The sequence below is a fragment of the Notamacropus eugenii genome, chromosome 1 (genome assembly GCF_028372415.1).
Source record: "Notamacropus eugenii isolate mMacEug1 chromosome 1, mMacEug1.pri_v2, whole genome shotgun sequence".
Classification (NCBI taxonomy): domain Eukaryota; kingdom Metazoa; phylum Chordata; class Mammalia; order Diprotodontia; family Macropodidae; genus Notamacropus; species Notamacropus eugenii.
The window spans coordinates 586,314,477-586,333,407 of NC_092872.1; the positions used below are offsets into that span (position 1 = coordinate 586,314,477).

General features: G+C 38.3%; 1 pseudogene; it reads right to left on the bottom strand.

Moving 5' to 3' along the window:
• Window positions 1-7,127: 7,127 nt before the first annotated feature.
• Window positions 7,128-17,401, bottom strand: LOC140519106 (ribosome production factor 1 pseudogene; annotated as a pseudogene).
• Between the last annotated feature and the right edge of the window lie 1,530 nt (window positions 17,402-18,931).

Consider the following 18,931-nt stretch of genomic DNA (forward strand, 5'->3'; position numbering starts at 1 on the left):
TGTGGCTTACTAGCTGTGAGACCTTGGACAAATCATTCAACCTCTCTGAGCCTCAGTTTCCTCATCTATAAAATGAGGGGTCTTAGACCAGATGGCCTTTAAGATCCCTTCTAGCTATGGATCTATGATCCTTTGACTACTGGGTTCTTGTAGAGACCTTAGTCATAGAATACCAGCAAAGGTACAACCCACAAAATAATTGCACAGTTTTGTTCAAGAAAGGGAGATTTAATGGGAACTGTCAGCATATCGGCTATAAGGGAAATAGCAATTCGCTAACATACATGCAAATTGAGCATTGGTTAAACTGTCAAGCTCATGGATGATTAGAGGAACTGTCAACTAACACACATGAAAATTTTTAAAAACTGAGTTCCACATAATGAAAATAGAATCCTGAACAATAATCTTAAAAATATAAGGCACACCAGTGCCTTATTCACCAGTGTGAATAGATTTTGATTGATCATGCTTATTTGTTACAAGAAATTTTTATTTTTCTTTCTTTCTCTTGGTTTTGAAGTGGGATGGGGAAGGGATTTGGGAAAAGAGAATAACCAAAGAGGAGAGAGAGACAGACAGACAGACAGAAAGCCAGGCAGACATAGACAGACAGAGACAGAGAAAGGAGAGAGACAAAGGCAGAGAGAAGAGACAGAAAGAAACAGAGACATAGAAGGGAGAAAGAGAGAGAGGCAGAGACAGAGAGAAGAGAGAGAAAGAGACAGAAACAGAGAGATACGCAGAAACAAAGACAGTTGCAGAGAGAGACAGAGAGGAATATTGAAATATTTTTTAAAAAATACAAAGAAGTGAATAGAAGTAACTTCAGAAGAATATACAATCAGGATATTTTTGAAATATGTAGGATTTGTTATACAGGGTGTCACAAAACTCTTGGTGCAATTTTAGGCCATTAAAGCTTTAAGTGACTGTGGATATATTTTTTTAAGCAAGCAGTTTTTTAAAATATATAATTTATATTTTTCAATTCTCAACATTCACTTCCAAAAGAATTTGAATTCAAAATTTTCTCCCCATCTCTCCCCATCCCCACCTCAGGACATCATGCACCCCATTCACCCCTTCCTCTAGTCTGTTCTTGCTTCTATTATCCCCCCCTTACATCCCCCTCCCCTCTATTTTCCTGTAGGGCAAAATAGATTTCTATATCCCATTGCCTGTACATCTTATTTCCCAGCTGCATGCTAAAACAATTTTTAACATTTATTATTAAAGCTCTGAGTTCCATATTCTCTCTCTTCCTACCTCCCCATTCACCTTCACTGAGAAAGCAAGAAATTGGATATAGATCATACATGTGTAGCCATGCAAAACACTTTCATAGTAGTTATATTGTGAAAGACTAACCACACTTCCCTCTGTCCTATCCTGATCTCCATTTATTCCATTTTCTCACATTCCCTATGCTCCCATAATAGTGCTTAATTCTAATTACCCATTTCCCCAATTTTCTATCCCTTCTATTATCTTTGTGCAGGGTAAAATAGATTTCCATATCCAATTAGGTGTGTTATTTCCTCCTTAAGCCAAATCCCATGGGATAAGGCTTACTTATTTCCTTTCATCTCCCCCTCTCCCCCTCCACTTTAAAAGCTCTTTCTTACCTCTTTTATATGAGATGATTTGCGACATTCTCCCTCTTCTTTCTCTTACTTCTAGTACATTCCACTCAATAGTAAATTTTATTTTTTAGTTATTCTCCTTTCATATTCAACTCATCCTATACCCTCTATGTGTGTGTGTGTGTGTGTGTGTGTATTCCTTCTAACTACTACTGAGAAAAGGTCTCATGAGTTACAAATATCATCTTTCCATGTAGGAATAGAAATAGTTTAACTTTAATGAGTTCCTTAAGACTTCTCTTTCCAGTTTGCCTCTTCATGTTTCTCTTGATTCTTGTATTTGAAAGTCAAATTATTTATTCATCTCTGGTCTTTTCAACAAGAATGCTTGGAAATCCTCTTTTCATTGAAATTCCTTTTTTTCCCCTGAAGCATTATACTCAGTTTTACTGGGTAGGTGATTCTTGGTTTTAATCCTATTTCTTTTGACCTCTGGAATATCATATTCCAAACCCTTCAAACCCTTAGTATAGAAGCTGCTAAATCCTGTGTCATTCTGAATATATTTCCACAATACTTGAACTGTTTCTTTCTGGCTGCTTGTAATATTTTTCTCCTTGACCTGGGAACTCTGGAATTTGGCTAAAATGTTCCTGGGAGTTTTCCTTTTAGGTTCTCTTTCAGGAGGTGATCAATTAATTCTTTCCATTTCTATTTTACCCTCTGATTGTAAAAAATCAAACTATTTCCTTGATAATCTCTTGGAAGATGATGTCTAGGCTCTTTTTTTGATCATGGTTTTCAGGTAGACCAAAAATTTTTAAATTTTCTCTCCTGGATCTATATTCTATATTAGCGGTCTTTCCAATGAGATATTTCACATTGTCTTCTATTTTTTTGTTTGGTTTTGTTTCATAATTTCTTGATTTCTCATAAAGCCATTAGCTGCCATCTGCTCCATTTTTACTCTTTTAATTTTTAAAGAACTATTTTCTTCAGTGAGCTTTTGGACCTCCTTTTCCATTTGGCCACTTCTGCTTTCTAAGGTATTCTTCTACATAACAGCTTTTTGGACCTCTTTTGCCTTTTGGCTTACTCTATTTTTAAAGGTCTTGTTTTCTTCAGCATCTTTTGGGGTCTCCTTTAGTAAGCTGTTGACTCATTCTTCATGATTTCCTTGCATTGCTCTCATTTCTCTTCCTAATTTTTCTTCTACCTCTCTTACTTGATTTTCAGAATCCTTTTTGAACTCTTTCATGGCCTGAGACCATTGCATGCTTTTTTGGAGGCTTTGGATGCAGGAGCCTTGACCTTGCTGTCTTGCTCGAATTGTATGCTTTGATCCTCCTCATCGTAACGGATGGAAGAAAATACCTTTTCACCAAGAAACTAACCTTCTGTAGTCTAATTTTTTCCCCTTTTGGAGCATTTTCCCAGCCAATTACTTGACTTTTGAGTCCTTTGTCAAGTGGAGGGTATACTACCCCAGGGTTCAGAGGATTTTTGCAGTTGTTCTCTGAGATATCTCTAGAGACCTGTAAGTTTTCAATTCCTCCAAAGTGGCATAGTCAAGGGAGAGGTCTTCACTCCTCTCCTGGCCTGTGCTCTCATCTGTGAGCAACCTAAAGGACTTCTTTTTGCCCTGGAATTGTGAGTAGGATTCCCTGTTCACAGCCCCCACCATCTCTGCTAGACCACTGCTCCTCCTCACCCCAGAAACACTACTCAGGACTGAGACCCAGATCAGCTGCTTGATTCCCCCAGGGTCTGTAGGCTGACAGTTCCAGAAGTAGATACTGATGCAATGATGGCCATTGCCCAAGGGTTGGATCTGGGGCCTGACCAAGCTCCCCTCTCATCCAAATGAGAGAGCTTTCTCACTGACCTTTGAAGCTGTCTTTGGTCTTTGTGGGCTGAGAAATCTACAAACTACAGCAGCTACCCATGATTCAGTGCCCTGAAGCCTGCTCCAGTCCCATCTGTGCTGCATGTTCCATACAGGGCTCTGCCCCACTCAGAGCCCTGTGCAGTAGATCCTTCTTGTCGGCCTTCCAGGATGTCTTGGGCTGGAAATCTATTTCACTCTGTCATTTTGTGGGTTCTGCTGCTCTATAATTTGCTTAACGTCATTTCTAAACATATTTTAAAGGCTTTGTGGGGAGAGCTAGAGTAGTTCCATGCTTCTACTTCACCATCTTGGCTCCAGCCCCCAACAACAAGAAAGCAATTTGAAATGGAGATTTGGCTTGTTTGGACACCTCATTGGATTTCCCATTGGAAGAGGCAGAGTGATGGGTAGAGAGTGGAAGAGGGAGAGGAAAGTTATCTGATTACTCTTCTATTTGCCAGAAGAGCACCTTCTATTTACCTCTGCCCTCAGAAAAATCAGCACCCTTACTGCTTCATCTTTCACTGGAAGAGGAGTCATAATGACTTGTCTACTACTTCCAGTAAAACTATGTCAAATATTGCCCCTCTGCTAAGAGCCAGTGCTATATCTAGACCTTATCACCTAGGGTGACATATTTCCTCATTGGAAACTGACAAAAAGAAAATAGTAAGAAATGAGAGGAGTCGGACCCTCTTTTATAAATGGAAAACTGATTCCTTCAGTCTAGTACCTCATGACCCATTGGGGACTACATCTCTGAAACAGAACAAATACAGACTATTCATATTAGAAAATCATTCTCTCAACATACAAGCCTTTGGAAAACACTTTTATATTGATTGGACTAAAAGTGAGAGATAAGAGATTCCATTTACTTGCTCACACAAATAGAGAAGGTAAGTTATTATATATAACATTGTCATATATATCAGCATTAGGAACAGTGTAACACATCTATGACCTTTCCCATGAAGTCACTGTGTCCACTGTCCCATCTGTTCAAATTATGCTCTTTCTCTGAATACCTCAGTTCAAAGGCAAACTGAAGGGAGAGACAGGTTGGGGAGTGACATTTCCCCTGTCTTCATTGTGCCATATTTATGTTTAAATTATATTTTCATTAAATATGTCTGCATTAATATCTTCTACTGGGCAAGTAGTTGGCACGGTTGATGGAGTATTGGATTTGAAGTTAGAAAGACCTGAGTTCAAATCCTACCTCAGACATTAGGATCTGTCATTCTGGGTAAATCATTTAATTTCTATCAGTCTCAGTTTTCTACTTTATACCATGGAGATAATAGTAGCACCACTTCACAATGTTGCTACGAGGATCAAAGGATATTAAACTATGTAAATTGATTTGCAAACGTTAAAAAGCTATATAAATGCCAGCTATTATTGTTGTTCCCTTTTCTACTACTGCTGAATCAATATAAAAACCTATTTCCTCCCTTTCTTTAAAAAAGTTATCTTTTTATTTATTTTATTCTGACTTTCAAAAAACAAAATGAGCATTTTAATCTACCAAGTAGAAGAGAAAAAAGATGATTTACATAAAATTGGGAATCTATTACATAAAGCTTGCTTTCCTTTGAAGTATATAATAAATTTGACATACAACTTTCAGTGAGGTCTTGCTTATCTGTTTCTTCTTACCTTCCCTTTCCCTCCCTTCCCTGATTTCTCTTCCCTTCCCCTCCCTTCTCCTTTCCCTTCTCTTCCCTCCCCTCCCCTCACCTTGCCTCTCTTCAAACCTATTTCTATATTTGCCATCCCCTAATCCCATGGTGAAAAAAATTCTTGTAACAAATATTCATAGTCAAAGAAAACAAACTTGCACATTGTCCTAGTCTTTTCTTTGTCACCCTCCACCCTTCCACTTGTAGGCAGTGTTGCCTGGAAGCTAGGCACTTATGCAACTGAATGAGTCCACCCACAGTCAGAGGTAAATAGGGTGGTGCTAAGAACAATTGTGAAATAAGTCTATTCAATAAAATACAAGTGAGAAAATATATACAAAGCACTTTTCAAACCTCAAAATACTGTATAAATCTAACTATCTTCATCAACATTAAAATATGACAATGTATTTATAAGTTTGTCTTCATCAACTTCATCTAAATTTTATCTTCCTTACCCCTGCTACTGTCTTCTGTTTTATTCTGGTAAGAAGAGTCATGACACTTTCTCCCTCTTTTCTTTCTTCCTCTCAGGTTGGAGTTCAAATATAACTTCAGTCATTTGCAATTTAGTATGAATAAATTTCAGTTAATATGTTTTTACCTCTCCCTGGAATATTTGCATTGTCTTCTTGTTATGGTGTGGAAAGCTTTGTTCTCTGATAAGGGAATTTAAGGCTTCATCAAAAAAAGACTTCCTATTGCTTTTCTTTCTAAATATTCTACTAGGACAAAGCATTTTTAATACAAATGATTCGTTCTATTAATAGTTACAGGGGTAGCATGTTCTACATTTAACTTTGCATTACAACCTAGCTCCATTCACAAATCAATGAATAATGAGTATATAAGTAAGTTATTTGGTTCTCACAACTCTGAGAGGTACTTAACCTATTTCTTACAGGTGAGATGGAAGCTATGACTTGGTAAAAGTTCACAGGATGGCAGAAACTAAAACTCCACATCTTTTGACTCAGTAAAAATGCTCCACTGTATCCCACATTTTGGGTGTGTTCTAGGATTGCTTCTTTTATATAGTTATGGTGTATAGATGTATTCCTGCTTAAGATGACTGTTCTCCCATGTCATCTTTTTTTTTCCTTCAGGGCTCCAAATCCAGTTTTTATATGTAGATCTTTGATGTGACATGATGTGATGTGAATTATGACTGGTTAAACAAGAAGCCTCAAAGTTCTGAAGGCTACAAAATCTATGTGCTACAGTGTGCCAAATTAAACATCCAAATTTCTCCTTGGGTCAGTCTTTCTTACATACTGTAATACATTGGTAAGAATACAATAAAATATTCAGATGAAAATCACATTTTTGTAGCTCTTTAAGGGTTAGTAGGTTTTAAAGAATCATAGGGTAAATCTGGAATAAGTGTAATGTATTTAGTTAAATATATTTAACCTTGATCCAGTTCACAGGGAATGTCCTCTGAGTTATTGTTTCTGTGAAAAGTTCTGCTGTATCATTAGATTCTCTCCTGGGCCTCTCCATACCAACATCATAGAATATGCTATTGCAAGATTATCATCTGTCTGATGAATAGATGCAAAAAAGGTTTTTTCAATGACTTGGTGTGTTGCAGAAGTCCTAGAACTTGGTCTCTAAACTCATAGTCTAATTCTCTACTCAGTTATTCCACAACAATTATTTTTTCTTCTGTCAGATAATAATCTGACTTTAAAAGTGGGTGGGGGGCATTTGCACTATTACCAGCTCTCACTACATGGTGAAAGTTATAGAAAATGAATACATTAAAGAACATACCTCAACACTCATTTAATACATATATCTGATAAATTCAAAGAATAATCAACTGATGGAAGGATATTCATTGACAAATATATGACTGAAAAGTGAATGTGTCTTTCTTCAGACAAATCATCTCCAGTCAAAAATAAATAACAAAGTTCAGAACAGTCCCGGTCAGGTGATTTCCAATCCTACTCTCTCAATACTTCATAAATGAAGTTTCCTCCTACTTGTGTCCATTTCCCAGGGCTCATGAACTCATTTATATTCCCTTTATTTAGAATCAAAGATTCCTTTTTGAAGAGACCTTAATTTTAAGGTCAAGCACAATCCAAGTTCTTTCATGTCCACTTTTATTCACTCTTAAAAAAGATATCTGTGAAACCTGAAGAAGATGTAATCCCAGTTTTTTTTGGAATGTTGCAACCTGTCTTCCAATAAACTGAGGATCATGGAGGAAGAAGGAAGCAAATGCACATCCAATGGAATGACCCAGTCTTCTTATAAAGTTATTTAGACTTACTTGAGCACATGGTGAGTAGATTCTTTCCTTTTCCTCTTACCTCCTTGAGGAGGTGAACACTGAACAGTTCAGAGCTAGTCATTTTCAGCAATAAACATGAGTTTTATGTAACAGTGGATGGCTGTTTGCAGAACCTCACTTCTCTCCCACAAAGTCTGTCTGATGTGATAATATAAAGAACCTTGTGATTCATCCATCTGTTGAAATGAGAAGTAAATTCATCTGTATCTTCATCATAAGCCCCCATTTTATCATTAGGACCTATCATCATCTCAACATAAACTCTGGTTTTTGATGGTCTTGGGCACTGGTTTTTGGTGTTGTCTCATCTTGATGTTTTAAAGCTTTTTCTTAGTTGACAAATTTTTCTTTTGCTGCTGCTGCTCCCAGGACATGAACATAAAGTAGGGCAACTTTGCTGGTTCTTGATCTCTGAGATGCTGAAGCTAGGAAAGAAGGCCATAGGCCATGGCTGAGGTTGCTCCAGGGTCCCAGTCCTGGCAGCCCCTTCCCTCAGAGCTTCCCTAAGGGCCTTGGTTGGAACTTTCCACTTCTCACCCAGCTGGTCCTCACCTCGAGCTTCCCCACTCAGAGCCATGCTGTGGCCCCCAGAGCATGGGCCTGACTGACCACATGCCTCCTACTGCTTTTGACATTAAAGTACATCTACCTATTAAGACTCTCTAGTAAGAGTGTATACCTTCCTTGGTAATTATAATATGAGATAAATGTTGCTGTCCAAGATAGGACAATGGGTAAGAACTATATTAGGTTTCCTTAGGAATGAAGAGTCAACAGTTCATTAGCTTTAAGACTAGCAAGAGATCCTAAAGAATGAAGAAAGGAAAGTTATAAAAATGTGTTTTTATTATGTGGAACTTGTTTTGTAAGCCTTTAATGCTTATCCTTCCAGAATTCATTGTTTCATACTTAGTTGAGGCAGGAAAGTTCCTTTATCTACCCCTGGTGATCACTGGGACCCCTTTCGGGTACCTCTTCCTATAATGACTTTTCTGTCTCCATAGCCTCTTTTCTCACGAGCCATGATCATCAGGAACTTATCCCTGACTAATAAAAACATACTTTAAATGGTAAATCAACACAGAAGTTGTGGAGTAGGAGTAGTAATAATTGTTATCTTAGGAGGCAGCATAGCATAGCAGAAAGAGATTAAGATAACTTAGTTTACAGTCCTGTTTCTGTGAACATAGGCAAGGTATTCAACCTGACAGTGATCCCAAGAAATTCTCCAAGAATTTGTGTCAGATAAATTGTTAATCTGTATCAACACAGGGAGCTTCTATACTGGGAAATAAGCACACTGATGAACCCACAGGTCAGGACAATAGCAACAACTGCATTCATAATAATATTAGCAACAACATTTAGTGGTGGTGATACTAACAACTATTCCCAAAGGAAATTGCCATTGGAATACTACAAAGTTCTTTATTGACCCTGAGTCAATGACCATGAAAACAAAAGGTCCATCTTCTTTTTTAACATCAATAATCTTCCAGTGCTGTTTTATGCCTATGATCATATTATGTGATTATCTCCCAAAGAATTGAAATTAAGGACCATTCAAAGGAGAATGGAGAGGTACATGTGGGAAAGAACATGTTGGCACTCATTATAAACTATGCATTTTGAGGAAGAAGTAGAGTAATGTATGTCAAAGAAATGGTTGAGGAAAAAGAAGATATGGGATCCACTGGTATCCTTTCAATGTCAAAATTAATCTAGAAAGCCCTAAAATGTTCAATAGACCCCCAGTGATTGACTCATAGGAAGACATGCACAAAGATATCATAAAATAGATAGGAACAGATGTCTTGTGATCTCTGCCACTGGAAGGAATAACCTCACCAAGGAGGTCACAGGTCATTCAGAGTATTATTATTTTTAAAAAACATATTACTGATCACTGCCACTGACATCAAGAGCTTACCACCTGTGCATAAAGAGCATTCAGCATAAAGATAAAACATATCATTATATTATAAGCCCTATTAACTTTAAGGCTCTGTTTGTTTATAATAATAAGCACTGTTTATGTGTGAGGTGTGGCCTTACAATGAGGAGACTGATTTCACAAGCCCCACATAGAAACCTGTCACATCACTTCATAGTCTACATATTCACCATTCATATTTGTTTATATATTGCCTGCTTCAGAAAACCAAACAAAAGACAATAGATTCTGTCATGGAAGACATTTTGGAGTAAGGATAAACTTGAGAAAATAGAGACTTCTGTTTTTTTACTTCCAGTCCCCCTAAGTCCAAACTCACTGGTACTGCATTCTTTAAACACACAGAGTAAAAGTAGAATATAAGCCTGCCTGAAAGTCGCTCTATCCTTATGATGGAAGGTGGGACTTTCCTTGGTGGAAGCATAGTTCAGGTACTACCTCCTATAGGATGACTTTCTTTTCCTCTCCTCTCCATCTCTACCCCAGTTAGTAGCAGCATTCTTCCTCTTAAAATGACCTCATTTCCATCTATCATTTGTAGCTACTTATCTGCTTGTGTTGAACCACCCCTCCCTCCCATTAGCATCAAATGTAAGTTCTTGGAGGGTAAAGACTGTCTTTGAATCCTTAGAGCATAACAAGATGCCTGGCAGGTTACAGAGGCAGAGTACATAACTGAATTTATAGAATTGAGGGTAGAAGGAGTAAGATTAGTCAGTCCTTCTGCACTACAAGGTAAAGCTAACATCCCCTTGTTCCAAGATCAAACCATTTCAGACTTCCTGTACTGAATCCAGTGTTTGGGGTCAACTGTACAGTTGAAGCTTTAGACTGCACTACTTAAGATTAGAACCAAACAAAGGGGAAACACAACTACATCTCCATTCTTTGATTAGCTGGTGGATGGTGGCAATAAGCATTTTGGAATTTGTTCGTTTGTTTGTTTCTTCATGTCACCACATTTTAAAAATAGAACCTGTATCTTGTTTGTGGCCTTTGGTGAACTACTTCTCCCTCTCCCTCCCCCCCTTCTCTCTCTCTGTCTCTGTCTCTCTGTCTCTCTATCTCTCTGTCTGTCTCTGTCTGTCTGTCTGTCTGTCTGTCTCTCTCTCTCTCTCTCTCTCTCTCTCTGTCTTTCCAAATAATACATATGTGTGTATGTATACACATATATGTTGGTTTTTGTCCTTCGCTCTCGAAGAGGACCAAAATGACATCACTATGTTAGAGTTAAGTTGCACTGTGTCTGACTGTGGCTGATCAGACCAATACAAGCCTGGAATGCTCTATTACAGGTCGGGCACAAAAAGTTCAGGTGAACATTTGGGGTGGATTCTCTAAATTTACATATCTCTCATTGCTTTAATTAAGCTACTTCAATTCTGATTTGCTCACAGAGCACAGTGCTTTCTTTGATGTGGGTATGCCATGCTGGATGGTCCTGTGCCAGTGTCTCTCATGTCACCCAATCAATTCCAAAGTTTTTTTCAGAACTTTGCATATGTACACATATACACATATGTAAAGACTTGCATCTGTACATATATACATATATGTAAATACAGAAAAGTTTGGGCATGTGAATACACATATATCTGTAAATATGAGAGGCAGCTAATATGTTGGACAGAAGACCAGCTTTGAAACCAGAAAAACCTAGATTAAAATCCTACCTTTGACCTATACTGGCTGTAACACCCTTGGTCAAGTAACTTAACTAATCAATGTTCTAGGCCAATGGCGTCAAACTCAAATAGAAATGGATCTCTGCTGACTGCCTATTGATAAGAAATGTACAAATTAATAATATTAATGTGCATTATCTTTTTTCTTATTTTATTAAACATTTCCCAATTACATTTTAATCTGATTCAGCCACGAGCTTTGCCAAGTGCTTTTGTGCTGGTGAGTTTGACACCTCTGCTTTTGGCCACCTTCTAGGATTACATCAGGTGCTGACTTGCATGGGTGGAAGAAACTTTCTTCCCTAGGAGTTGACCTATATTGATGACATCACAGGTCCAGTCCTGATCCCTATCCCTATGTTTTCCTTTATTTGATAAGAGATTCTTTTTATCATTTGCATCCCCAGAGTTTGATAAAGTAGCACACAACATTATCGCATAGTAATTGCTCAGCATATGCTTTTTAAAAAATTGAATTGATTGTTATGAATACGTGTGTTTATGTTGCCCAATTCAACTAATCCTTCCTCCACTTAATACAAATTGATTATTTTTTATTTGAAGTTGAGGTAGCTAGGTAAGGAGAAGCAAGGAGTCAGGAGACCTGACTTCAAATGTAGCCTCAGATACTAACTAAATGTTTGACCTTGGGCAAGTCACTTAACCACTATTTCCCTCACTTTCCTCCACTGTAAAATGGGGATAATAATAGTATCTACTTCCCAATGTTGTTGTGAGGATCAAATGAGATCATATTTGTAAAGCACTTGTTACAGTGCTCAGCAGCACATGGTAGGTGCTTTATAAATTATTAAGAAAAGAAAAATCAATTAAGAAAACTAAGAAAAAAATAGATTTCAGAAAGAGGAAAGAGACTTATGTGGATAGTCAGTCATTATCCTTATTACTGTGGTAATTAATTAATTACTGTGCTCAGGGAACTATTGTTCAAGAGGGACCTTGATAAAAGAATGTTCAGAGGAGGGCAACCAGGACAATGAAAGAGGAGTCTGGATTCCATGTCACATGAGGACTGACTGAAGGAACTAGGGATATTGCACTTCCAGAAAAGAATAATGCAAAGGAGAGATTATAGCTGTCTTTAAAGATTTGAAGGATGATTGTGGAGGACAGAGTAGACTCGTTTTGTTGACCCCAAAGAACAGAACCAAGACTGTTAGGTAGGAATTGTAAAAATGCCAGTTTAGGCTTGATATCAGAGGAACAAATAAACAAAGGAGTCTGCCTAACAATTAGAGTTAGTTGGGCCTAGTAAGGAGGAAATGATTTCTCCGGCCCAGTTGGTAGGTAGAGGCCAGAAAATAACTAGTCAAATATGTTGTACTGGGAATTCTTTTTATACAATGGTTGCATTTGATGACTACTGAGGTCCCTTCTATCTCTCAATTTCTGTGAATCTATGAGGTTTATTGTCCATTTTACTGTCCTTTTTAGGCTGCCCCATTTACTGTTCTTCTTAGGCTCCTCCATTCCATACTCTCCCTGGCCCCTAGCACAGTTACCCCAGAACCCACTTTGCAAAACTCAGCCATACCTGCCCATCCCACATTCAGAATATTCCTCTTTCCTTCTAATTGCCTCAGATCTCCCCCTAGATTACCCCTCCATCATTAAAATTGACTTGACCTGGATCCAATTTGCTCTGTGCCCTTTTCTCTTCTAAACCTGTTCTCTCCTAAATTACCCTTGTATATATAATATTAAAGGGTTTATAATATAATATATAATATTATATATAATACATATAAGTATATATATAATATTAGAGGGTTTATAATATAAAAGGGATATTAGAGGTCATTCCTCTCATTTAGTGATGAGGAAACTGAGGCACATTGAGGTCAAGTAACAGAGCCAGGTTTCAAATTTGGATCCTATGATTTCAAGTTATGGCTCTGCTTTCCATGTTGTTGCTGTCTTTATGAGTGAATGGATGCCCTTGTGATCATGAGCAACTCTTCATGGGGAACATCCTTTCTTTTTAATAGGTCCTTCTGGGAAGGTGAGAACTTCTCATGAACAACCTACAAATCACACCTTGGAAACAGCTGCCTACACTACCCTCCTGGGAACCCTTTCCTTTCTTGCCAATTTGAAAAGCAAGGATGGGAAGGACATTGCTGGTTTTGTTTATGTATTTAATCAGCCTGTTTCTTTCACTCTTTAAGGACAACCATTTAAGCTTGTGGACATGATGATCCATCAAGACTCTACTGGAGTGGCTGGGCAGATGGAATTTATAGCGCTCTAAGGGGCCTGATTCCTTTTATGCATTCGGTAAATTTTAGTCATAGCTACACTTGTCTGCAGCCAGCATGGCCAAGGCTGGCTCCTCTCTGCAATTTCATAAGCACAATAAGCTCATAAATTTTAACCTGACTTTTCCCCCCTCCCCCTTTCAAGAAACTATTGCCTTAAACAAGACTATGGAATTTAAAAGGGAAATGTCAGTGTTAATAGACAGTGCTGCAAACATTGAGTGGCAAGCTTAGATAAAGGTTACAATGAGGTTCATCTATTGTCTACGGCTAGAGCCCAGGACTTAGCCTACTCAAGAGGATTTGGTCAGCTGCAAATCTATAGGCTGGCAGAGCTATATAATGTGTAAAAAAAATGGGAGTTTTACTCACCCCAGACTTATATCTGTCTGTGTATCTATCTATCTATCTATCTATCTATCTGTCTGTCTGTCTGTCTGTCTGTCTGTCTGTCTATCTATGTCTATCCTCTATATGTATAGCTTTATGTAGATATCTATCTTTCTTTATTCATATATTATATATATATATACACACAGACATATATGTATGTCTGTGTGTATGTGTGTGTGTGTATTTGCACAGATTTCAATTTCACCAATACCGAAAATTCTGTGCAAGCTGAGCACAGGAAATTGCTCAGCCTACTGGAAATTGATAGTTAGCCCCACTGAGATCCTCTATTTAAGTGTTCCATGGACATATGATTAGAACTTCCCAAGTCAACTTCAGTGGTTGTCATTAATATGCAAAGTGCAGGAAGACACAGTGTGTACCAAACTACCAAGGTGACAAACAACCACTCAATGTGGTCAAAAGTTTATTCGGTCTTAAGAGAGTACTTTTTTATGTAGAGTCCTCAGGAAGGTATAACATTACTTTCTATTAAAAACAGATTTCACTTTTCATTGGCTATTCCTCAAACCTGGAATTTTCTCTTCCTTGCCATCCTTTAAGAGTCAACTCAGATTCTATCTTCTGAAAGAAGCCTTTCCCAATTCCCCCTAAATCTGGTGTATTCCCCTCTGAGATTCCTTGAAATTTACTCTGTATATGTTATGAACATATACTTTTTGTGTGCATGTTGACCTACCTACTAGAAGTGAGTTCCACAAAGGGAGGAATTTTATCTTTCTATCTCTAGCACATAGTAGCATGTCTGGCACATCGTAGGTGCTTAGTAAATGTTTACTGACTGACTTGTTGATTTGACTTAATATCTTTTGTTTTTATATAGACCAGATTTCCTTCTCACCTCTTCCTTAGAGTCATATAAATCTATGGATCTTTCCTGAAGAATAAAAAGGAATTAAAGAAAAATAAAATGAGTAAAAGAAGAAAAAGTCAGCCAAGCAGATCCATACTTTGAAAGAAAAACCTGTTATTTTATGCAACATTCTGCACCCTGTTCTGCAGTACTGAAGAAGGAGGTGGCCTCATAATTCTTGGGAGCCAAGCTTAGCATATTGCTTTCTAAGGAAAGATGAATGTCCTTTGTCAAAGCGTAGAATCTAGTGCAAGGAGCTGAAGAAAAAGAAAATTTGTTGCTATTACTTTTCTGTGGTATTACTACTGATCAGTGAGCAATAAGCAATCTTGCTGGTCAATGGCTGCATTCAAGGCTTTCACAGAAACTCAGAGTGAGAAGGGGACATCAGGGATACTTTATCCCAGGCACACCTTAAACAGGAATCCTCTTTGCAGTATACCAACAAGTACACATTTAGACTTTTCTTGAAGACTTCTAAAGATGGGAACCTCTCAAGAGAGCTGATTCCATTTAGAGGGAACTCTAATTGCTAGAAACACTTTCATCAAACCAAAGCTGCCTTTCTATAACTTACACTCATTTGGTCCTTGTGCTTCTCCGTAGAGACAAGCAAAATAATATTCTTCCATATATTAGTCCTTGAAATATTTGAAGACAGCCATCACTTTATATGGAATTTCAGATTTGAAAGGGATCTCAGTGCTTGACTCATCTCTGCTCTAGAATTAATATTCCTTCAATTTATCTGGGAAGAATGTGTTCTCCAGGCCTTTATCATTCTGTTTATCTTCCTCTGTATGCTCTGTAGCTTAATATTCTTTTAAAAATACTGTACCCAGAAATGACCATAGGACTCCTGGGATAGTCTGAGCAGGTCACACTACAGTGGGGCTATTACCGCATTACACCTAGACCCTGTCTGTGCCTTTCTTAATGTGGCCTACAACCATAGTAGTTTTCTTGGTGGCTGTATCACCCACTTGGTTCATATTGATCATGAAGTTGACCAAAATCTTTCATCTTTTTCAGACAAACTGGTGTTTAGTGACCCCTCTCCCATCTGGGACTTTTGTGAAACTGAATTTTTAAACTCAATATAAAACTTTACATTGATCCCTATTAAGTTATATCCTTTTTAAAAATTTGTCTCACCATTCTATTTTGTCAAGATCATTTGCATTCCAGGCATACAACACTTAATAAAAGCTTGTTGACTTGATTTGATTCACTCTGCCCTCAAGTGTGCTAGTAACCCCTCCCAGTTTTGTTTCATCTGCAAATTTGATGCCTTTAAGTCATTGGTTGAAATGGCATACCACATAATGCCAATCCCAGACTTTCTGGGCAACCCACTGTGAATTCTTCCCTTTGAGTAGTCATTCAATCAGCTCCCAAACCATCTAATTATATTATTTCATCAATCATCTCACAATTCCCCATATTGTTTTTGAATAAAAATGGCAATAGAGGCTAAATTTATCATATGTTTTGCTAAAATTGAGGTCAATAGACAGTGTTCTAAGAATCCTAGTACAGTTTTAAATTAACAACGTATTAAAACCTTTGGGACATCCTGTATATCTGACACATTCTGATAGTCTACTAGTCTAATGACACTATCAAAAATTAGAATTTTGTTGTTTTGGTACTTCTGGAGATTCACTAGGAAGGAGAAGAAGACAATGATCCTCTTTAGTTTTCAATCCTATGTGCAGGCAGCCTTCACGGAGAGCATCTGTTAACTCTCAGTTGGTAAGTCCAGCTGCACACTCAACTCTGGGACCGATCATGGTCTTAGAGAGAATGTTAGGAATCTTAATTCACAAGCTGAGCAACTCAACAGTTTTGGGTAAAGTCAGCTTGCTTAGTGGAATAATTCTGATCTTATATTCCAGTTCCAGTAACAGAGAGCCTGTCTTATACACCACCCCATACCCATCACTACCTCTATGCCTTGGTTTCCCCATTTGATTTGTCAGTTCTTCTGGAAACAGTCTTGACTGGCCCCAGTTATCCCTCTCATTCTTCAAGGGACTCATCCCTAGACTTTCATCCTCTTCCCTGGGTCTCTGATACCTGCTGACAGGCTTCCTGATCTTGTGTCCTGACTGGTAACAAAACCTTGATATGTTGTCTGCCACCTACCCTTCCTCAGTGCTTACTGTCAGGCTTTTGTCTAGGTCAGGGGTGGGAAACCTGTATCCTCAAGGCCACATGTGACCTTTTAGGTCCTTGGGTATGGCCTTTTGACTGAGTCCAACTTTTACAGAACAAATCCTTTTATTAAAGGGATTTGTTCTATGAATTTGGATTCAGTCAAAGGGCTACACTTAAGGACCGAGAGGGCCACAGGTGGCCTCCAGGTCATAGGTTCTCCGCCCCCCCGCCCCCACCCCAGGCACTTACCCAAATCCCTGCTCCAGCCCTGTTGTCCTGATACATAAACCAAGGGAACTGTTTTTGTTACAACCAAACCAAACCAAACCTCAAACAACTTCATCCCATATCATTCTGTTTCACAGGATATCTCAAAATTCTCACCTGCTATTTATGTATCCTAGCCACATTGACATGGACAATGCCCCTTTTCTCCAGGGAAGTCTAAAAAAGGAAACTTATGACTCTTCTTCCATGTTCTTAAATATAAACAGCTCCATAAAAGCTCTAAAGTGACAAAAGTGCCTCAAAAATAAAAATAAAAAACAAAGACAGTAACCAGCAGTGGGATTTGTCATACTGAATCTGGCATCTCGTGACAGTCATTCTAAAAACTGATTTGACATAATTCTAAATGATAAATGATAAAATGATAGCCAGAAGGGAATTAGCTAACTGTCAAAACCAGAGCACAAATTCACAGTCTGATCATTTGCACTCCCATTCCCCTCCCATTACGGAGTAAATCAGGGATTGTTAAGAAACTGTAAGTAAGTCAGATGTATTACCATGTACCTTCACATGATTTGTGGTCAGTTCTTTCCTCATCCCACAAACTCTTTGTACTGGTGTGGTGTCATTAGCTCCTGGGTATCTGCCCACCTCCCTTTCCCTCCACCCTGCTCCAGAAAACAAGTCTGTTCCTAGAGCCTGTGAGGTAGGGTGCAGTTATAAGCAAAGCTAGGATTTAGGAACACTTCAACTTCCTCTGTCAGCACCTGGATTCTATTTGGGAACACCTGGTGAGTGTAAATTTTCTCAAAGGTATGGAATACATGGGAAGATTCTGCAGAAAATTTATTTGCTTCTATGCTGTTTCTACCAGGAACCTCAAATGGAAATCAGACTCATCATCTCTGGGGCAAGGGATTTGTAATCATTACTTGTCCGTAGCACTGATATTTTCTTGTTCAGTCATTTTTCAGTCATGAATAACTCTTCATGACCCCACTTAGGGTTTTCTTGGCAAAGATTCTAGAATGGTTTGCCATTTCCCTCTTCAGCTCATTTTACAGACGAGGAAACTGAGACAAATGGTCTTAAGTGATTTGTCCAGGGTCACATAGCTAGAAAGTGTCTGAAGCCAGGAAGATGAGTCTTCCTGACTCTAGGCCCAGCATTCTAATCACTTTGTCACCTTGCTGTCTCTACTAATAACTTTAGTTCTGCCCAAAAGTAGACTAGGTTTTATTTGGATTTGGGAAAATTCTAGTAACCATTCCGTAATGTATTTTCACTGCCGCTGCCACAGGGAATAGAGGTGGACCAGTTCAAAGAGTGAATCCCCCAAACAAGGCTACCCTACATCCAAGACACAATGAAAGTCTATATCGACTTAAAACCACAGCTCACAACCTCCACACAATAAGCTTATTTTTACTAAAGACATTTTATGAAGCAGCATAGTAAGAACAGTTGCAGTGAAATATTTCCATAATCATTATCACATAGTTTCCCATAAATTCATACATCACTGGTTGGAAGAGCAGATATACACATCTAGGGCTAGGCACACTAGGCACACACATCAGGATGGAGGGGCAAGGCATGCTTTTAATTCTTCACTCCTGCTGATGTCTTTTGGTGATGTAATTTCAGTACCATGATTGTATGCTAGGTGCTTAATAAATGTTTGTTTCCTTCCTTGCTTCCTTGCTTCCTAGAGCATTATTCTTCTCAATAGTTAGTCACCACTGGTTACTGCTCTTCTGGATGTGTTGACTCTGTCTGATTATGATTCACTGGATGCATATCTCTGCTGGCCTCAGAAATAACTCTTCTAGACATGTGATTATAGAATTTCTCTCTACTTCTAGTTTTCTTGACTCATGGGGGTTCTCTT